The 22,861-nt window shown below is 41.0% G+C and overlaps 1 protein-coding gene and 1 long non-coding RNA gene across 10 annotated transcripts in view; one reads left to right on the forward strand and one right to left on the reverse strand.

Moving 5' to 3' along the window:
- Positions 1-22,861, forward strand: part of ARID1B (AT-rich interaction domain 1B) — a 310,448-nt gene that overhangs the window by 109,794 nt on the left and 177,793 nt on the right. The gene's annotated exons all lie outside the window — the stretch shown is intronic.
- LOC107311612 lies at positions 5,750-7,434 on the reverse strand. Its single transcript, XR_001554165.2, has 3 exons — positions 7,345-7,434; positions 6,955-7,068; positions 5,750-5,826 (listed from the first exon to the last, which is right to left on the reverse strand). It is a non-coding gene; the product is annotated as an uncharacterized LOC107311612 (long non-coding RNA).

The raw sequence follows: 22,861 nt of genomic DNA on the forward strand, positions 1-22,861 counted from the left end.
TCTGATCAAGGCATGTCAGTTAAATGAGAAACGCCAAGAACATTATTGATCTTAGTCAAAAATCAGAAAGTTGCAGGAAATTGTGTACAAGCCTGAAGAACAAGAGTGGTGCCGTTGATGTTGAGTTACTAGACCGTAAAAACTTCTGAAGGCTGGGCTTGGCATCTCACAGACAGTAACTTCACTTTAGTTCAGACTGAGAGTTAGGGTTTTTCTGGATAGCTGTGCTCCGTGTTGTCTTTGTTATGTATGGAATGTTGGTGCTGGCTTCACATGGCTGGTATCGAGCTATGGGCATCGAACAGGCTGCATGTCACTTCTTCCTGGACTGCTGGCTGCGCTGCAGAGGCTGAAATGAGACATCTTGTTTGCAGTATTTCTGGAAATCTGTTTGGTTCCTTAAGGACCTTCCTTCCCAGAAGCTGGCCTTGCCGTGTCAGTGATGGCTGGATCTGTTTGATTTGCGTTGGTGCTAGAGTGCAGCAGGAGTGCAGCAGGATGAGCCTCTCACTTGTATCAGAGCAGGCTTTTGAAGAGGCTCTCTCAGTTGAGCCCCGCTACCAGCCATCAATCTGTTTAAATCAGCTGGCCTGGTGCGCATCTAATTCTTTCTGGATGAAACAAAACTGCAAGAACATGCCCAGGAGCCTTCCTAGCATGCTGTGGGTGCTCAGTCCTAAGACCTATGCCAGGGCCCCAGGGATGGTGTGGGTAGCATCCCCTCCACAGCAAGCGTGGCACGGCCTTCCCTCTGTACCAGAGGTGCAGTCAGGCTGCTGCTCAGCATTTCACCTCGCGTCTGGATCCAAGTCCTTTGAAGTTTTTGAGTGACTTGCCTTGACTTTAATCGGTTTTGTGGCAGGCCCTAATGATTTGGTTGTGATCTGAAAAGGGATGTGTGGAGGCTTTCACAGAATGAGAAAATGTTACTTCTAAAGAGCCGGGTTCAAACAGGCTGATTGGTTCTCGAGTGGAAGTGAGCTCCTTCCTGTCTCCTGAAATCCTTTTGTCCCTTTCAAAAAGGAGTCAGAAAATTAGTACTCATTTCGCAAGTAAGGTCCAGGGTTGGAATTAGTGGAGGAGGTTTAAGTCGTGGGTTGAACAGTGCTGACAAGCAGTGGAGAGATTTGCACAGTACAACTGTGTGTGGATTGCAAAATTGTGTGGTAAGCCCCTCAATCTCATGAGCGGTCGCTTTGTTCACAGTTTTGAAGTGAAAAGGCAGGAGAGAGGAAGGAAATAGCTGTGCTGAACGTTCATTCGCAGTAATGCTGTTCTGAGATAAGTGATGCCATAGGACTAAACATTGTGACATTAAAAATCACAAGTTTGTCTTTAGAGGAGAGGATGAAACGGAAGACGTTTCTCTGCCTTGCTAACCCTGTAACAAGAATACCCCCTCTTTCCGTTCGCTGCATCTCACACATACTTCAGTTTCCTCTTTTCAAGAAAAGCTTCTCAAATTATTTTGTGTGCAACTACATTTTATTAATGTAAGGTATTCCATTTGATCAATAACCAGAAAAGCTTTCCATTCAGCTTCCTTGGAATCCTTTCATGTGAGCTAGGAAATCAATGTATGGCTCTAATGAATGTGGGCAGGTTGGAGCTGCTGAACTTCAGTTTCTTTATTTACTGTATTTTGTTTATGAAATCTTTGTGTCCTCTGAATTAAAAGACCTGTACTTTCTGTTGTAATCACATTCAAACAATCTAACAGTAAATGGTTGGGAACAAAGTGTGGCTCCCTTTGGCCATCGGGCAGAGAGATCGAGTGAAATGTGTATTTACAATTACGTGCAATTGTGTGTGTCTTCCTATAATGTTCTGTCTTTATATTTTTGTTTGTACATGTTCTGAGGCATGGAAGAGTTCCTCTGTATTTGCTCTGGGACTGATTTATTGCAGTGATCATCCTTGTTTTACATCTGTGTAATTGCTTTGAAATCACTGAACTTATGCTGATACAAAATTGCAGGAGTGGTGAATTAGGGTGGCTCTTTTGATGGTGCCTTTTATTCTGGTTGAAATGTTTTACGGATCCAGGTGAGGATGAAATGTTGTACTGAGCTGCAAGACATTTTCCTGATTGGATTCATGCTGCTTATCTGTCAGCACTTCCGTTCTTAGAAGCTGTATTTAATGCAGTTGTTGCTGCGTGCCTTGGAAATGCAAAGGGGAGGGAAGTTAAATCAAGATCCCTTGGTTTTCTAACATTTATGCCCTAGCCGTAGCTAAACTAGCAGGTCCTGCCCTGTGTTTTTTGATGGAGGTATTTTTCCATCCTGCATCTGGAATACAGTGGTGAGATAACTTTAATAACATAAAAAGCCAGAGACCTTTGTTAGACTCCTCTCATTTTCCCCGTGTCTTGAAGTCATGAATTAGCTTGTTAATAGGAAGGTATCAGCAAGTATTATCAGAAGGTGGAGAGGGGCACTCAGAATGAGTAAATGCGCTGTGTGCACAGGAAATGGGGAGTCTGGGCTGTGTTTCTCTTGCCCTTGAACCTTGATGGAAGGAGGCTGGCTGCCAGCACTGAGCCAGCCCTGCCGCCCTGCACATGGCCATGCAGGCCCAGGCTGCATTGCTGGGTGCTGTGGCCTGGTGCTGTGGAGGCCTAGTAGAAGGGCTGCCAGCTCCAGGCAGGGCCTCTGGCTGCTGGGCCCCAGGGGGCTGCTAGGCCAGCCTTCCCCCCTCCGCCAGGCCCAGGAAAGCTGGTGCTGAGTCTCATTGGCAGAATTTATTGTTGGCTCTTGCCGGCGCTTTAGAGACCACTCTGCTTACCCACCTAATAGCCAAATGTGAGCTAATAGTCTGTACAGGCCATTGAAGCCTAAAATCCTTCTAATTCCTTCCTCTAATGAATAATCCTCGATCTCTGTGTGTGCCTTGACTGCAGAAGGGCTGATTATGAAATTCATTGTAAGGAAAACTTGGAACTCATGCTTTCCATGTCTGGGGTTTATAAAGTAAATAATGTCTGTGTATGTACAGTGTACAAAGTATAGCATTTGCATGAAAAGTTAAATATCCCAAAAGATACTCAATGAAAATAAGTGGGATTGTGTTGCTCTTCATTGTTTACTGATGAATTGTTCCTAGTTTAGGGAACAGGCTGGAAGTTCTGTCCACAAAGGTCACTTGTCCTAACCCTGAGGAGAAACATTGGACCTGCTGCTGAGCAAATGTATGGATACCTCTGGAGAGCAAAGCTGGTGAGCATGGGGATTCTGAGCAGGACTTGGGGAGCCCCTTCTCTGATTTCGGAGGGCTTCTGTTCTCCTCTGTGGATTATTCAGAACAGATGTTACCATGGCATGTTTGAAAGTCCAAGAGGATGGTGAATCTGGTTCTTAAGGAATGCTTCTAAGAAACAGTGATTTTCATTTGAGTGTTAGAAATGGGAAGAAATTATCTAAGCAACAAACGTATTGGGATAGAGTTATTGCATAAATTATAATGAGCACCAGAGGACACAGGATGTGCTCATTCCCAAGCTGCATGATTATTTCGTGTTGCGAAGGGTTAGCTTTTCAATTGCAAAGCTTAATCACTTTTCAAATGAATATTTCATAACAGTTATTTTTTCATCAAATATACAACGACATGCTTATTTTGTGCCTCATGTGGTAGACATTAAGTTTCTGCAGCTTTAAATTCCTTTTATTTCCCCTTTCTTGTTTCCAGCCATGGATGGGCTGAAAACTGTTCTTTAATATGACCTGACGAGTGGCCAGTCTTACGGCTAGCAGATAGGAAGAGCCCAGGAAACAACAATTCTTAAGAATTCTAATGTAATTGGTGCTGAGGGCAGCTTTTGTGACTGATATAAAATATTTTAAACTTAATTTAAAATGAAAACACAACTGTTGGAGACCTCTGCTTCTACTGGTAAATGCTGTTCAGTGATACAGCACAGCTGTAGTACTCATTAGCTTTTGTTCCTGGACGATGAAAGTTATAAAAAGACAAGAGGCTGATAACTGTTAGTACAGCAGCATCTTTCTAGAGGAGCTGCACGAAAGGGGTCTATATGATGAAGTGTATCCATCTGTAATGGTCTGTGGGGGTGTTTGAGAATTGTCCTGGTTTAGGGCCTATTTTGGATAGCAAAGCAGTGCTGTGCTTGCTCCACGACATTTCCTTTACACACAGACTGGAGTTTCTGTAGCGGTGTTACGTTGTCTGGTGGCTGCTTTCTAGACCTCCTGAGTGCTTTGGCAGATAGGTGAAAATTAAATAAACTTGTTTTAAATCATACTAATGGGTCGAGCTGGCTCGAAAATAGGAGATATGCAAAGCTGACCTTAAGGCACCCTCACTGCTTTTTTTATTCCTCTATTCAAGAATTCTTTGGTACTCACCTGTCCAGCCTGCTGCTGAAAATGAAAATGTGTTTTTCTTTGAAGTACGCAATAAAAGAAATATTTATAAAAATATCAAGTGTTGTTTTGACTAGACGGAATACTTATTCTTTTTGTCTAGCTATTTTATTCGCATACCTTACAGTGTATTTCATCGTGCACTTTGAAGCGTAGAAAATAAAGTGTTCCTGGTTCTTCCTTCAAAACAGAAAGAATAAAACAGGCTTACTGTATCATTTATATAAGGGATAAGATAGCCTGGAGTGAAGAGTAGTGCAGTGCTCTGCGTCTGCACCCATGTATACTGAAACCAGTGGCCTGAATATAAGACTTGAAGCCCTCAAACCTGCACTCGGTTGGTGTTCTTTATGGAAAGGGGATTTTCCACTGGTCTGTATGGAGCAGTTATGTTTAAAATTGAATTGGATGGTCTATTTGATGGCTGTCATGTCAGAGTTGTCTTCCTGTACTTCCTTGAGTTTTGCCTCCTTCCCCTTCACACACAATGGAGTTAGTCTTTAGACTAGTGCAGAACCTATAAACTCATAGCGAAGTCACTCTGTTCTGTGTTCCTGTAAGTAGGAAGCACGTCCTTCTGTCCACATGGCTGAAGTTGTCAGTGGGACCATCTTAAAAAGCAGTTATGGTTGTTGTTTTTTTTTCTGTTCAGTGCTCAGTTAATATATAAACCTGTGAAAACTGGCTACTTTTTTATTAGTTTGTAGCCCATACTATTAAACTTAGTTGCTATTGGCCTGCTTTAGAAAAACTTCTTTCACTTTTCTGTTATTTTTGAATTGTGTGTTATTTTTGGTGGTGTATATACTTAAACATTTTCTCTATGTGAAATAAGTAACTTTTAGATGCCACAGATGCAAATACTTTTCCAGTCGGGCACACAGGTATCTGATAAAGGCTTAAGAATTACTGTCTCTTTTAGGTTTGCGTTATGTGTTCGATAGTCGTAAGCTCAAGTACATAATGTACCCTTACTGTACATTGTCGTGTAATTAATTCCGGTTTCTTTAGAATTTCAGGTTCCTCAGTGTATAAAACAATCTGTAAAATAGCTGCCCTGCTGTTAGGAATTAGTGTTGTTAGTGCTCTGGTACTGTAAAAAAAAGTAGACAGTAATGTGTATGGCCTAAGAGGTGAGGAGCTGGCCTCACAAGCACTAGTGAATTTCTTCTCACAACAGTTCTGGGAGGTAGGAACTTGTATTATTATGTCTGCTATTACCAGCCCTGCTGAGTATCTATGGGACAAAAAGATGAACTGTTTTGCACAAGGCCAAAGAGGAAGCCTGAGGCAGAGGTGGAATTGTATCGAGATACTTCCCATCCCGATCAGACGCCTGAATCACACGCCTGTGACTGCGATTGTTCGGCTGGCTGTCTTGTGGTGGGTCTGAAAGCCTCATTCTGCCTCAGTGCAATCCTTACCCAGTGTGTGCTTCGTCCTGAATGGAGACACAGTAAAAAATGGTTTTTAGGGGCCCCGGGTTTAAGTGTAGTCTGTTCTTTTATATATATGGCTGCTAAAATTATAGGTAGCCGTGCTTTGTTTCACTGAGTAAGTCAGACTGCTGAACATGCAATATAAGCAAAATAGATATTTTTTTTAATTAATATATTTCCTCCCCAGTGTTTCTGTGGGAGAGAATTCATCATAATAAATGATTAAACTGTCAAAAGAATATTAGCTGCTAGTGGCCAGCTGATCCATTATGTGCCTTCATGTGCTCAGCGTCATTGTGCTCCGCGGCAAGCAGGGGATGCGGCTGTCCGAGGGGAGCACCACAGTGACCATTAGCAGCTGATTAAAAGGGAAGCGTATGCAGCGAGGAGCTGCTCATAAATTGTTGTTCCAGCTGGAGTTTATCTGTGTAACAGGGCTGCCAGCATCCTTATTTGTTCATTTGGCACCTGAAAATGTGTACGTAGTGAAAAGCACTCAGTCATGCTCTGTAATAAATGGCCGCGTACACGCTCACCTTGCATACACTGTGCGTATATGCGCTGCTTATGAGGAGCCCCATCCCTCAGTGAGTCCTGGGAGACCAGCACGCAGAGCAGCTGCATGCAAGCACATATCTTGGCTTGCCCCAAGCTCTGACTGTTCGTGGGCTCAAAGAAGAGGCTTGGTCTTTCCTGTCCAGGCAGTGAGTGATTTGGCTGTGGGGAAATCTGCATGAAGGCTTTGCAGCTCATGGTCAAAGTAGGTTTTCAATCACTAGCTTAAGGCACGCGCTTAATATATGAAGGGCCTTGATGTGGTGCCCTGCTTTGCCACAGACGCTTTTGAACCTCAAAGAAATCTCCTAACGCTCTAGATGATAGAGAACAATAATGTTGAATGATTTTTTTTTCCCTTCATTCAGTATTTGTATTCAGTTTCCCTTTAGACTAAAAAGAAAGGACTGAAAAGTTACATGAAGTGAATTCCAGTCAAAGGTGCTTAACGTATGTGAAGGAAATGAAGCTTAGATTTCAAGCAGTGATCAATGAAGTATAGTATTGTATGATCATTACCAAGCAATAAAGCAGGGAAGGAATTATCACAAGGATGTATGTGCCATTCATCATACCTTTTTAATACCTCTTCTTCTTGCTTGCTTTCTTTTTATTGTCTCCTGTGTTTCATATTCTTTGATCCTATATTTGGTACCAAGTTCCCTCCTCCTTTCTGACATTTTCACCTACTGTTACACAATGCAAGCTCAGAAAGGTACTTATGGGTAGAGAGTCTATATATACTATGTGCTTTAAAACTTTGGATAGAATTAAAATGCCTTACACTTCAGGTTTTGCAAATTTTATGAGGCGTACTGCTGTGCTGCCTTTATTCTGTGTGCTGTCAGAAAGTTAGTAGCTTTGCTGAAGAACAAACGTATTGAAAACAATAAAATGTCAGCATCATATGGTTGCTCTAGATTTGCCGTAAGTGAAAAATTACATGGTGTCAAAACATATTGTACCTTATTTGCTATGGAAGGACAGTGGAGGGATGCATCAGGGTTTCTTTAATTCTGTTTTCCAGCTTTTTCACTGCAGTTCTTAGTGCCAAGATAGCCTAATGTTTATCGCTGTATATCATGTGAAAGTTGTTTGGAGCTGTGTGTGTAAAGAGGCTTGAGAGCTTGAGATGAAAAAACGGATGCTATAATGTCCTTCTATGACCTCATAGGCCAGAATTCCCCAGAGATTTATTTTGGCACGCTTCTCTCAGATCTGATGCCGGTATCGTCCATCATTGGTCAGTATCATGGCAACCCTTCTGCAGAGGCTGTGTAGCTGATAGTCATCAATTTAGGGCTTGCAGCATAATCTTACACAGTGCAAACTATAAGAAACGTGAATTATTCAGCTTTGTTTGACAATGAGTAAATGCACAGACCTGTTCTGAGAAGGAGTGGTGACTCAGCCATATTCGTGAATTGATGTATCAGACTTCAGTGACATCCTCAAATTTGACAGCAGGTGTATTAAGGAGAAAAAACAGTGATTTCTCATTTCTGAGATAAATTAGTAGTTAGAGTTATAACCTAGAAGTTTTTCCTTCTGGTAAATAACATTTAAAAGATATTTACAGCATCATTTCAAATGAACAGAACTTGGAAGAATCTGTCTTGAAATGTGCTTAATTAAGATGCTGAGAAATTTATCTCAGCGCACTGTTGTAGATATTAATCAGCGTAGGTGGAAAATGGGAGCATACGTGATTAGTGATAGTATTTTACCTTTAAACCTTGAAAACTGCTTAAAACGAAACAGTATTAAATCCCTTGTCACTCCCAAACAATATAACACACCATTTTGACTCTCTAATTAACAAGCCTAATTTGTTAATTTCAAAGGGGAACAGAGCAACCTATAAAGGCTCGCAGTACTCTTTTGAAAAGAGCAGCGTGGTATAATTAAAATGATCAAGTGGATCTAATTCTATTTGGGGGGGAGATGTCTTCCCTCGTAAGGTTACTTCAAATTGAATTGGAGTTGGCATATATAGCCTTTAATGAGGTAACATCCCCAGATAAAACATCTGACTTGCTGTTTATTTTAGTCTACGTTTATTTGCAGGCTTTTATAACTAAAAGGGCTCTGGCTAATGGTCCTACCAACCTGAGTGCTGTTTCCAGTTCAACAGTTGGCCTGCTGCATGGCTTTGGGAGAGCATTACGTTCTCAATTGTAAAATTGGTTTATGTACATTTCAGATGCATCCATCACTGTGGCAGTTACGCTCAGATAAAAAGCTGAATGCTGAAGGAATGCTCCCTGTGTCCCATTTTTTTGGGCAGTGAAGGCTTTGAGCAGGGCACATCCTTCTACTGTTGCCTTCACCGAGTCACTGCCTAGTAACCAGAGTGAAGCTTCAGTCAGATTTGGAACAGTCTTTTCTGTAGTAAATTTTTTCCAACCCTATTTTTGGGGGGCTAATGTAAATTTGATTTCTGGTGAACAGCCATCTGACAAAGCGTTGCTGTTCATTTAGGAGCTGATAGTACCTGGCTGGGGGTGGGCTTTGAGGGCTGGCATATTGGCTCCATCTATATGAATTCTCAGCTTATTATTCATTTTCCTTAGTGTGTCACAAAGGAAGCATTAAAGAGACTAGCATTTTAAAGTGAAACATTGGGTGAAAAGGCTGAAGTTTCTCTTGTAAGAAGTCCTCGTGATCAGTGTACTCAGCAGGCTGGCAGGGAGATTGGGGTGAACAGCAGTGTCCCTTTGTTCCCAGGTGGAACTTCACGCCTGCCAACCTGCCCATATACAGGCACCATATTGGTCTGTCTGCTGGTGGAGCAGGTGGGCTGGAACTAAGAGAGCTGAGTCCTGATGAGGCAGCAGCAAGGACGCGACAGAGTCTGCCTTTCTAGCTCAGTGGTTGTTTTGTACAGCGCTAATGCTGCGACTGGTTGGTATCACCTGGGAGAGCAGAGGTTAATGTTTCAAAGGAGGAGGAAGAGCTGTTTGTATGCAAGTGACATTGAAAGGAGATATGAATATTTTAATAGCCATGGTCAAGGCCAGCAGGTTACACTATACGCACGTGTTCCATTTTGGCTGGACCGCTTCTGAGCTGCAGTTGTCTGAATGGTGGAGACGTAGCAGAGGCCTACGTTAACACACACATCATAATGCTCCTTGCTTCCTTTTCACGTGTGCATAGTAAAACTTGCATGAGAAAAGGGGCAAGGAAGAATTTGATACAAAGATAGATGGCCTTTTACTGTAAGCATCTTAGTGAGAGATTGATGCCTGTGGTGTCTGAAAGGGTGGTAAACCAACACTGTGCAGCTGAGATGGGCTGCCAAATGCCTGTCCTTGGAACTGCCAGCATCTCTAAAGGCTTCAGGGTTGTTCCTAATATTTTTGTTTCTGTTGATCTTAAACAACGTTAGCAGCATTTATGACAGAAAACAAATCAAGAGTAAGCATGAAATGGTCCGTTCCTGCTTATGTGCTGTTTTTCTTTCCTAGCTTGTTTTTATTGTATTGCACTCAAGAAAGACACATTTAGCAAAGCAATGATTCTGTCTACAGCATTCTGAAATAATTACTTCCACCGCTCAGTAAAAAGGTGAAATAGGTAGCTCCAGTAAAACAAAAATAAGTGGGAGAATATTAGTAAACATATCTAATGTGCCCGTCTGCATCCATCAGCCACTTATTAGAAGCCTTGATGTCCAGCGTTTTCCGAATTATTCATGTAAAATGTTTGAAAGGAAAAGGACAACAGTTGAACGGAGATGGAAAGTGCAAATTGTGAGACAGAAAAGTATTTTAAAAAAGCATATAAATTAGAGATAATGTGTAGTGGATTTATAATACAGTTATAGATGTGTAATTCAGTGTAATGTAATTAGTTGTGCATTCTGTATTTTTTTCCATTTATTGCGTGCAAATGGATGTAGATAATAACAAAAGTAACGTTCAGAACTCTACTACTTAACAGCGTAAAGCCTGCATGTGGTGGTAGGAAAAATGTGGTGTAAAAAAGTGGATTACGCAAATGTTGGAAATCTTTTTTTGTTTCTTTAACATGTCTGGCAACTACTGAGCCAACTGTGTGGAAGCCTTTACCCTCCTAGGTCAGATTCCAGCAATGTCTTGTTGCTTTTATAGAATAATGCCATACGGCAAACTGACTCAGCTTTAAGCTCCGCATATGGTCCCGAGGGGAGAAATTACCCATCCAAATGATGGGTGGATGGCAGGCAGGCAAGTTGGGATGTAGCTGCAGCGTGCTCATACTCTGTTTCACTAGGGTTGCAAACATTCAAAGCAGCTACTCAGTGTGTTTGAATTTGATCCTAATAACAGTAAGGAGCATAAGGGGACTAGAAATAAAATAAGAACAATAGCTATTTATCTTTACACTGCTTCTGTGAAGTACTTTTGATACGTTAAAGAGAATGAATGTATTTTGGCATGGTTTATTTCATTTTCCAGAGTGAATCTGGTGAGTGAGTGAGAATCAAATGCAATTATAATAGACTAGTTCTCTTTCCCAAATAAAGTTTGGTTTGCTCATATTAACTCAGATGTCAGTAGTTGCGTAGCTCACATGAGTCAAAGTCAGTTTACAGCAGCAAGGAATTGGACTTTATTTTCTCGTACTCAAGATTTTCTTGGGAATCTACACAGCTGTGAAGAATTACAGTTGAATTTTAGTCTACGTTAAATGAGTAGGCTAGCGGAAAGTGAATTTACATCTTCTGTGCTTTTAAAAGAGACAGGATGTAAATCATGAGCATTAAAAGATGTGTTCTGTTTAGGAGATGTTTGGGGGGAAAAATCTGTTGATTTCACGTTTCTGTAATACAGATTTTAACTGCTGTGAAATCATGAGTCAAGCCTGTAGTGTTGTTGGATCAGTTTGTTAGCTGAAGCACATACATGGTGTACATGGTGTCTGCTCTGCAGTCTCAGTGTTCAAACACCATTGCTTGTCCTGCCCATAGGTTTATTTAAAAATAACTATTGGACCTTCTACATGTATGCTTACAATTTGGGTGAGTAAACAAGGAGATTGTTGGGCTATGGGCTACTAGGCTTCAGCCAGCAGCAGTCAATGCAGGACTGCTGTGGGAGACAGGGCTGAAGCCTTAGTTGCAATCTGTTCATCACCAAGAAGGTGATGAAGGTTTATCATCATTCTTCATCACCAGATGATGATGAAGCTCCTCCAGGAGAGCTGCCATTTGCTCTCCTCTGTCTAATTGGGGTGGCTTTTCCCTCTCTATTTTATCCTCTGTAGCCCTGCACTCACGTCTCATTCCCTGTGGTAAACCTTCATGAGGCCACGAGACAGACTGTGCTTGGTTTCCTCCTGTCGCAGGCACAGCTACAGCTTCCAACTGGTCTCAGCTTTGGGGAGCAGTTTATTGTAGAAATGATAGGTTGTTTTGTTTTAATTGCAAGTGTTTTAATTTCCCGCTCGTCCAGTTTTGATTGTTATAACCAGGCATAGTGACAAGTGAAATCCTTGGTTTTAGTTGCACAGATAGCAACGTTGACTCCTCCCAAAATCTTGGAAAGTGTAAAAGCTGCAGAGCACTGTCTATACTATTTCAGGTTTCTAAGAATTTCTCTGCGTGTGACAGTAGTGCTGAAATACTGGAGTTTGCATCATCCAAATCTACTGCAGGACAATAAATAACGTGCTATTTATATTACCTTGGTTTTTAGCTAGAAAAAGGCTTTTTGTGTGTTACATGTGACATGGCAAATCCTAGAACTAACTGAGAATGAAGATATTTCAGTTTGCAAAGGTTTGTACAGAAATGGGATGTTTGGAGATATTACAGGGAGTAGCACAGGTTTTAGTGCAACCTGAGCTGTTACTGTGTTCATAGTCTTGATGTAGTAGCTGAACCATGCTGGGAACTTGGTGAATAAGTGGATCTAACTGGAAAAAAAATTAAAGATGATACATCTGGACAGAGTTTCTGTTCTCACTGTTTATGAAGGTAACAAATGTTTCCCAAATTTCATTTGCTGCAATTGCTGCAAAATGAGCAGATTTCTGAAATAATTTCATTGTGTGCAAAATAGATTTTTAAGTGATTCTGTTCAGGCTGTGATAATCATTTAATACCCTTTTCCCACCCCTGCTGATTGCTGTTTAGTTCTTGCAAGCGCTAATGGTATTTATTATTGCAACTGCAAAGTTTTCAGGTTCTGTCTGCATCTGTTCTTGAACAGACCTCCTGTATCATCCGTACTTGTTCTTCCTTTGAGAAAAAAAAAATACTCAGTTCTCCAGTTTCAGTATAGCACTAGCTTGAAGTAGTGTATTTTCTGCTTACTGAAGTAAGGCTAAAAGCTGATAAGAGAAGTCTTTAAAATCCTATTTTAGACAGAGTACTAGATTATATGCTTGAAAGGAAGTGAATAGGTATCTTTTACTGATGACAACCAGGACAGATGGAATTCACTTTCTGGGCTAACCTAGCTTTTCAGGTTGCATTCAAAACGCATTGCACTTGCAGTCATTCACATATCCCTGACCAAATCCGTGCAAGGGAAAATAATTTGTATAAAAAGTGACAATAAGAAGTTACTGTTTATGTATATGTATATGTATGTATGTATGTATGCATATATATATATATATATGTATGTATGTATGTATGTATGCATATATATATATATATATATGTGATATTAAGTATTTATTTTTCTCCTTTTCATTTTCTTGAATTTGACTTCATTTACTGCTTCAGCTTGAGTCACTGGTACCTGAGAACATTCTAGACTGATGTGTGCTTTTGATTATTCCATTTAAATTTAAACTGATAGTGGAGGGAGAGGAGCGGGGCTGTCTGTATAAATTGCAGAATGAGACAGACGAATTGGGTAGTTCTGGTGTAAGATCTGCATTGAATATCTGCATGTTTTAACTTCCGAGCACCTTAGAGTTCTGTTAGCTTACTGGATGCTTTTGCATCTTCAGAGAGTGCTTATTTTGCATTTATCCAATGGTCACCATGTCCAATGGGGGCATTCTGACTTCTTCCTCTCCCACCCTGAAAGCAGATTTGTAGTATCAGAGCTTTTGGTCTGCATGTTCATATTTTCAGTCGTGAGAAGCTGTGAGATAAAAGCCAGTTCTAGCTGGATTCAACAGCAGCTGGGAGAGAGGAGTGAGAAATGTGAGAGAAAGCCCTGCAGACACCAAGGTCAGCACAGAATGAGGGCAGACAGGAGGTGCTCCAGGCACTCCCTACAGCCTGATGTCTTTTGGTGGGTGGTGGGTCTACCCTATTTCTATTCTACCTTACACGACTTATTACTTCCCTATTTTCAAGGTGTTTACACAAATGCTGAGCAGTTGTCAGATCTCCATCAGATGACTTTACATAAAGTCTTTTGTTTCCTGTTAGTAGAAGGCTTGTTTATTACTAGTACTAGTGTTTGCCTTTTGTGCAAGCGTTATGGCTGTTGGCTAAATCACGGACACAATGTTCTAGTCCCTTACTCATGAGTTTTCTGAGTTGGTGCTTCATGTGGATACCTCGTACCTTTGTCCCACTGTTACCATGAGGAATGTGGAATAGCTTCTGCTGACTTCCAGAACTGAGTTCTTTGCAACAGTTATGGTTAGCTAGGAATATATTTTCATGTAAAATGACTTCCTAGCAGTAGGGCACCTTTAAAGGTGTTTCCAGTGCATATGGTTTACATTCAGCTGACCACAGATTTCAGTTTGAGTGCCTGAAGAGTTGTGGTGTTTCTTAAGCATATCAGGAATCCCTGCCTTGACATTTGCAAGCTCAGTGCTACTCAAAGGATCTTCCTCACCTTGAAGTACAGATTGCATAAACACCCTGCCTTGCTCTGCAGAGTAGTAGTGTCTATGCAGGTACGCCAAACAGGAGTCTGGGAACATCTTTCCTGAACTGGGTTGCTTCTCTGTACTGGACAAATTTGAACCTTCCTGTTCCAAGAAAGGAATCAATAGAATCAAATTAGGTAATTATCTGTTTGAAAATATACTTGTTCAGATGGTAATGTGTTTGGAAGAGCCAAGAAAAAAAAACAACCTAATTTGCCTGTCTCCTAAATGGAAGTCATGTGGTCTTAAGCACTGTCCGTATTTCCATTGGCACAGTATGTAACTTGGCTCTTGAACTTGTTTATGGATGCAGAAAGGTGAAGGGCCAGGACTGCCAGTAAAGTCATTTTCTTTATTTTGACACTTGGGAAGAAAGGAGTTGTGAACACTGTTTAATTTCAATGAAAAGACCATCTTTCGGTGCTGTGTTGTCTTCTTAAAGAAGAGCTCTGACACCATCCTGTGTGGATAGGCCCCATAAGGCCAATTTAACTAGAATAGCTGAATCTACTTCACTTCCCTTAGGCTGAAAAAAGAAAGGCAGTATTAGTATGAAAATTAGAAAAGCAAAACAAAACACCTAAATTCACTGTCTCTGAGGATTGGTCTGTGTGTATATTGTATGAAATCTTGTTAGTGCTGACACTTGGCTATGTGAATACTTTATGTGAACATTGTGCAGAGGCCAGCAGCTGACTTTCGTGTCCTGTAGGTTGGTACATTTTAGCTGTTCTCTTCAAACTTAAATTTTTAAGACAGGAGGAGGAGCATTACTGTCCTCGAGTCTTCTGGCCATTGTTTTTACTGTGCAGCTAAAAAGGTTTGTAAGAGTTGGATGTAATCCACATAGCTTCTTTGTCATCCTCGGGCTCTGTATTTTTAGACCATGGTTGTCTGTACATTCCATTCAGTCAGTATCATTGAGAGGTAGGGCACCAGTGGAAACCTTCTCACCAGTTACTTTTTTCTTCAGTCTTCCATCTGTGGAAGGACCCTTTTTATTATTGCCAGCAAAACATTGTGAACATGCACTACCAGTTGCTGTGTCATTTGTGTTTCAAGGTTTTAAGCTGTAGAGTATTTCTGGAGTGAAGAGCTGTAGGCAAGAGTTTGTCTCCCATTTAGCATATGGTTTCATTAAATTACGGATTCATTCATTAGATTACAGATTTACCATCAGAAAAGGTAGGGCTGTTGGGTCACTACTAATATTCTTCAGTTTGGAAATAAAAATGACAACAAGGAGAAAGAAATCTGAGATTTCTGAGTTGTGACAATGTACGTAACAAAATTTAAGCTTAAGGAATGTGAGGAAACACATGTTTTCATGAAGACAATATAAACCTTAGAAGCAGCAGAAGTAAATCTTTGAAGTGTAATTGCAAGGCAGTCTTATCCCACTTAATTGATATTTAAGCATTGGGTAACGTGGATCTTTGCCATTTAACTGACATTAATGACCTCAGTTAACTTTTGGTTTTGAGCTTTTTATTTTATTGCCCTAGTTTATTTGCTTTATGTTAATTTCACTTTAGTGCTTGGATTCTTGTAAAATAGGTTTTTTCTCTCTCCAAAAACAAACATCAAACATCCAGAATATCTGTTTTGTTTTAATATTTAAACATTTACACACATCCTGGGCATAATTTTACATGCATTTTATAGCATGAAAAAGCGAACCATACTGATTGTAAATCTTAAACATCTGCATTGCAAACTAAAACCGTACTTTTGCTGTGCACCTTGCTTTTTCTGAGTTTTTCTTCTCATCATACTTTAAATACTCAATTTTTTTGTTAAATAATTGCTGGTGTTGCTTTTGGCCATCACACGCCTTTTTTATTATCTTATTCCTTTAAACCTTTTCTCTCCATCTGTTCCTCGGCATTGATCCCTTCTTTGGAATAAACAAACCTTAAAACAGATTTTTTTTGCACACAGTTCTGTTGCTGATGGAGTTGTGCAATTGCAGTGAGCAGCTTGCAGCAGCTGAGGATGCTTCTAGTTGGGCTGAGCGGCCTATTCAGCGTCTGGACCCTCCCTGGTCCCACATGGAGACACACCGAGTTACCATGAGGCAACTGAGGGCAAGAACTTGTGACTGGTTCCCAATCTGTAGTCCCCACTGGCAAAAGATTGACCCCTAACATGAGTTTGTATTTCAGTTTTTCTGTATAGCAATCCAGATATTTACTTTTTCTGGTTTCAGCAAGGTTTAGGATTGCCCCAGTATTTTAAGTAGCTGAGAAAGTGTTCACTACAAAGGAAATGGATGCACACAAAGCCTGTTCAATCAGGTTAGCTGGCTCAAAACAGCAGTAACATCCTGGTGCCTTGCTTTGTTCAAGGAAAACGGTGGTCCAAAGTTTGCTAGGAACTAAACACAACCTCATTTGTTCTGTATTTATCCAGTCAACATCTTCTCTGTTGGTTGAGGTGATCCGTCAGTGACAGCAATTGTGGTTGAATTGCTGATGATGCAATTGTATTTTTATATTACCTGTTCCTCACCTTTAGTTTTTGGAGCTTTGCTTCTGCTGATAATATGTATGGATTTTTGTATGTAGCTGTAGCTGTCAGCCACAGTGACCTACAGCAGGAGAGAGGACATCAGAGCGCTGCCACTGCTCATTTAACATATGGGTTAGGTTATGATGGAATATCACATGAAGTTGCCACACAATGGAGCAGCTTTAGTACTGCCTAAAGAGATTTCATTATCTGTCATTTCTCCTTCTTTCCTAGTGCAAGCTTCTGCAAGCTTAGTCTATTACTGAAAACGACATAAAAGCCTGTTTTGAACCACTTAGACAGCCAGGCATGAGGACATCACGTTCAGACATGCTGTACTAGCTGCTGCAGCAGAAGAGTGGTAGGAACCAGGGACCACTGTAGGCAGCTTCACAAACTGGTTGAGCTCCATCTTAAATCTGATATCCTTCTTGCACCTGCTCTGCTCTGTTTGGATAGCTGCTCCAATATTTGCCAAAACTGTCTTCTGTGTTTTTGCTTTTCTTTCCCTGCATTTGTCTTTGAAGTAGACTCGACTGAGCTGTCTGCAGCCTTCACTGTGAGCTATTGTCTGTCAGCACTAATTAGGCCTCTGTAACAAGAATTAGAGAGCATCTGGACTTCGAACATTGTAAGTGATGCAACTGTGTGGGTCAGTTCTGGATGTTTGATGTGTCAGTGGCAGAGAACTACTATCTTTTATGTTGTTGCTCAGTTCTTTCGTCATGAAAGCTGCGTGTCCCTCCTCTGCCGCATTTGTTGGCTGTGTTTCTTAGTGTTGCTGTCAGACGTAACTAGGTCAGTGTACTACAAACAAACATTACAGGGCATGAAATGTGGACAGACAGCAGTCTCCAGCACTTACAGACAATCACTTGCACCACAAAAGAAAAAGGAAAAAAAAAAACACAATCAAAAATAAGGAGAACCCACCCCAAACTCTTCCATTTGAAGTTATTTGCTTAGCAGTCCTCATGAATTCCTCTGTTGCAAAATTAGAAAGAAAAAAAAGAGAGAGAGAGAGAGAATGGCCAACAACTACAAATAATGTGTCTTGAAAGCACCCATGTCTTTGGATACTTTGCATCAGGAAATACATATGCAGAGCAATGAGGTGATGAAAAGTTTGGGGAGAAGACAGCTGTTCAAATCTTATGCTTTTGTTTTTAGGTGATGAGCACTTTATTCTGTTCAGAACAACTCCTGAAAGACTTTATAAATGCTGCATTTTCAAACGTCGTTTCCATATGCTTTACATGTCTCTGAGTGTATTTGTGCCCACACTGGCTTTCATGGCTATGAGAAATATTCAGATGTTGATTTAAACTTAGCAATATTTAAGCTCAATAAAACATAGTTTTAAATAGATAATAAATACACATTTTTGTGTGGGAATATAGCAGATCTATTAAATCTCCCTTCAAGTGTTCCTTCTGGTTGTGAACATACCCTGAGACATCAAGTTGCTATAAATTCCTTTTTCTTCTTTACCTTGAATTGTTTTCCTAACTGAGCAATAGGTTTTATTTTTCAGGAGATACCTTGTAAGATTCTGTATCAGTGTTTCAGTAATTTGCTGAAGCAGCGTTGATCTGTCTCCAGAAGGGCTGGTTCTGTTTAAAGAGTTCGTCACTCATTGCCTAAGTAAATCCATAGTCTTGTTTCCTATGTACTGAAGACAGTTAATTTTTGGAGAACGCGTCCAAAGGAAGTTATAATTAGTCTGAATATGCATTAACTGATTGGGAACTGTATTTTTGGGATCTTTGTGGGCAGAAATGGAGCACTGATGTGGAGAATTCTTGGTTGTTAGAAGGTTGGGTTGGAGTTCTAACAGAAATTTATGTGTGGAGGTAAAAATTAATGTTGATACTTCTCACAAGTATGCAAGTGTAACTTGGATAAGCAATATCTTCAATCCTTTGTTTGCTCAAAGGTAGATGGCTTTTTTTGAGTTGCAAGACTTTTTCTTAGGTGAAGCAGCTTTGGTTAGGTTGGATGTGCCTTTCTGTGATGCTCATTCACAGAGTGAGAGACAGAGAATTTACATACCAGGCTGGCAAACTGCAGCATTTTTCTTCTAAATATTGTTCACGTTTCTGCTTGTGAGAAACAGAAGTGAACTGTGAAGGCTCACATGATGTACTATGAGAGAAATTATATATATGGATGTATAATGCCTGGTTGGTTATAGCATCCCTACAAATACATGCAAAGGCTGCTGTCATCTCCACTGAGCTTTTACCTGGCTATACAGCAATGTGTTGAGAGTTTCTTAAGTAATTGTGATGTGATTTCCCTATTTTGTACTGCTGTGTGTAAGTGTAGCATGTACTTGAATGTGGCACAGCCACTGGGAATGTTATTTTCTCTGACAGTTAATAGGTATTTTCCCTTTAGTCAGTTTTCTATTTCTGAGATTTTACAACATTTTTAAGTTTCACGAATACAAATAGCAACAACAGAAACTTGTCAGAGTTCTTGGACAAGTTGGAACACTTTGTCTCAGGTATACTACCAAATAACTAAACACGTATTTGATGGTGTCTGGTTCATACAGAAGTGCCAATTTCTGCTCAGTAGAGCTGAGGTACTCAGTTTTAAATCATCTGTAACTTTTATATGTAGGGACACCCCAGGAGAAAATAAGTTAGCATGAGCCCATCTCCACAGTTTCTTTGCCTGCCACAGTGCAAGGCCCTTCCGCACAGCAGGCCAGCATGGGGCCTTCACAATGGGTGCCCATTTGTCGGTGCTGGTGGAAGCTGGCTTGGAGGGCTGCTGATCTGTTTGTTCCAGCTTTGGGGCTCAGAGACTGTGGGGCTTGGCTGTGGGCCTGTGGCCTTTCTATTAGATCTGCAAAGAAGCATCATGTCAAATGCTTGCAGCCCAGTCAAGGGGCTGGTGCAACAGCCCCACGGTGCTGTGCTGACACAGAGCCAGTGTCTCCCATTGTAACTGGGCTTTTGTGCCTTCTCTGACAACTGTCTTTTCACAGTTAAAGTGATTGCTGCAGACAGGAAAAATTATTACTGTGTTGCTTGGAAAGGAATTGTAAAGCCCAGAGATATTTTGCTCACACAACATTACACAATTAGCTGCTGGAACATCGTGGTGGCACTGACAACCATGAGACCTTCTTCCTTCAGCTGCAAGAGGTATAGCACTTCACAGACTCTCATCCTGTTGGGAGATTTCAGTCAGCTGGATGTCTGTTGGGAAAATGACATGGTGAGCTGAAAGCGATCCAGGAGACTCCTGGAGTCCATCAGCAATAACTTTCTGGTTCAAGTACTGGACAGATCAACCAGAGGTGAAGCACTGCTGGACCTGGTGCTCACCAGTGTGGAGGAGATCATTAAAGATATTAAGATCAGAGGCAGCCTGGGCTGCAGCAACCATGCCCTGGTTGACTTCTTGACCTCAAGGAATGTGGACCTGGCAAAGAGCAGAGTCAGGACCATGAACTGGGAGAGCAAACTTCAGGCTGTTTAAGGAATTATTGGATGAGATCTTCTGAGAAGCTGCACTCAGAGACCAAGGAGTGGAGGAAAGCTGGATACTCAGAGATACCTTTCTGAGAGCTCAAGAGCTGTCTGTCCCCCAGTACAGGAAAACAGGCAGAGGAGGCAGGAAGTCACCACAGCTTGATAAGGTGACCTGCTGGTCAAACTGAAGGAAAAGAAGGGCAGGTACAGGCAGTGGAAACAAGGACGTGTCACCTGAGAAGAATATAGGGATGCTATCAGGACATGCAGAGATGGGATTAGGAAAACCAAGGCATAGAGAGAACTGAACCTGGTGAGGGTTGTTAAAATCAAGAAGGGGTTCTATAGGTACATTGGTCAGAAGAGACAGGCCAAAGAGAGTATACCTCCTCTGATAAATGAGAAAGGAGAACTGGCTACAGCCGATATGGAGAAGGCTGAGGGACTCAATTTGTGCTTTGCTTCAGTTTTCACTCGCAGCCAGGGTTATATTTCTCACATCCCTGGAAGTCTTGGTGGGGTACTGGGGAAGTGCCGGTTGAGTTTACCAGAGTCTCAGACCGATGATGGGCCTAAATTGCAACAAACACCTTTGGGGTAGTCCAGAAGCGAACTGGACACACTGCTGCTGCTTGATTTGATTCCCCAGTTGATGCCTGACATGACGTTGAGTGCGTATGACATGTTAGAAGATGCAGGACACAGCAATTTAAACTGACATAGAAGATGCAGCATAAACAAAAACAAACAAAGACTGCTCAGAGCTGTGTCATAAGCTTTATACACCAAAGGTTTGTGGCAGAAAGTTGTAGGGGCTACCAGAAAAGCAATCTCATGTTCAAAACCATCTTCATTTGAACCGAGAGGTAGCTCATCTTCACAGATGAATTGCTTTAAAACTGTATTTAGATGAATATGTATACAAAGACACAGAGTAAATGGATTTTGTTCTCTCTTTTTGTGGTGAGATCGCTCTTGAGAAAGTATATTTTAAATTAATCATTGTATTGAAGTCATCAGAAAGGAAGATTCAACTGCACAAAAAAACATAAGTGGAACAAGCAATTCAGAATCTGAGAGCAAGCTAGGTAAGGAAAATCATGTTCACTGAACTCCATTTTTTTAATAGCACTACAATGAGCCCAGCTCTGATTTGTTTGAAATGCGGAAATCTACCTGAAGTAGCTACACTGAAGTCAAGACTTATATGAACAGTTACGCTCTCAGTACCTTAAGTACACTGTGGAAACGCGGATAGATGAAAGTGAATGTTAGATAAAATTGGATTTGGCATAGTAAATTTATATAGACTTTTTAGGTCTGTGCTATTTCTGTGGGATGCTGTTCTGTTTTGAATCTAATTTTAGTGTGGAGAACTCATTTGATTTCCTTTTTCACATCCATATGTGCTCATATGGTGAATTTATAGTCTTTTTACTAGGTTTTCATTATGTTAACTCTAATTATTATAGCGCTGTTGAAGCAATGCCATAGTTCATATTGAGATATAAGTTCTTCTGTTTAGTCAGTGAAAGTATTTTTATTTTTAGTTAAACATTACATTATCAGGAATGATGAGTTGAAAACGGTGTTGTTTTTTATTAATGGAAACGGATGCCGGAGGAAGGCGTGGGTCCAGTTTTTTTTTCTAGATGAATCAAATAATTAAGGATGTACTAAAATTTACTGAAATTTAAACCCAGCTCTTAAATAGAATTAACATGCTCTGCAGATGTTGAGAGACACTATTTAAGTGATAGAGAATTTAAAAACAGCTGCAAATAACATCTTCAAAGTACATGGCCCTCTCTTCCCTACTGCTGTTTTGATGGCTCACATTACAGCTTTTCATACAGGTGTATGATGCCTTCCTGCTTGGGTCTTTCTGTGATGGACATCCATATTCCTTCTTGTTGTTCTCTTCTGTCTTTAGGTTGAGACTGGAGTGAGAGCTGCAGCTCTGACAGTGTGCTTGACTTAGATCTCAAAGCTAAGGATTGCATTTCAAGTGCTCATTGAAATGTGGTGTTCTGTGGAGAGTCTGTTACAACAAGTGCGGGATGTATACAAATGCACTCACGTGTTTCTCTGAAAATACTGGCTGCCTTTTTTCTCCTTCTGTGATCTTGGTGTTGCCCTTCCAGAGATGTCAGGTCTCACTGTGCAAAATGCCATGTCCAGGCCTCACAGATCTTCCAAGAGACAACAAAATGGGAAGCAGCCCTCACAGAAGCACACAGAGGTGGGATCAGCATGGAGAAGGGGTGGGTGCCTGTGTGTGGAGAGGACAAGGGAGGATGGCAGCGTTTGGGGCTTTGAGGGAGGAACTTCTGGGAAGAGGTTGAGTTGAAATCAAACAGCAGAAAAAAAGCTTGTATAGAACAAAAGGAGGGTGAAAATGTCGGTGAGGACATGGAAAGTCATTGTGAAAGCGTGCTTGCTGATGAATGAGAGTTGTGAAGTGAGGTGCTAGCTGATTAGGTTGCCTGGTAATTTTATTTGTTCTTCATGTTTCAGGAGAATATATCGCCTGTCTGTTGTGAGGACTCCTGTACAATTTCTTTCTAATATTGGATAATTCTTCTTTGTGGTCTCTGGCCTCACAGATATATCTGTGAAATCTCTCCCAACTGTATTGCTGCTGGTGCTTGCA

Source organism: Coturnix japonica, chromosome 3 (assembly GCF_001577835.2).
Source record: "Coturnix japonica isolate 7356 chromosome 3, Coturnix japonica 2.1, whole genome shotgun sequence".
NCBI lineage: Eukaryota > Metazoa > Chordata > Aves > Galliformes > Phasianidae > Coturnix > Coturnix japonica.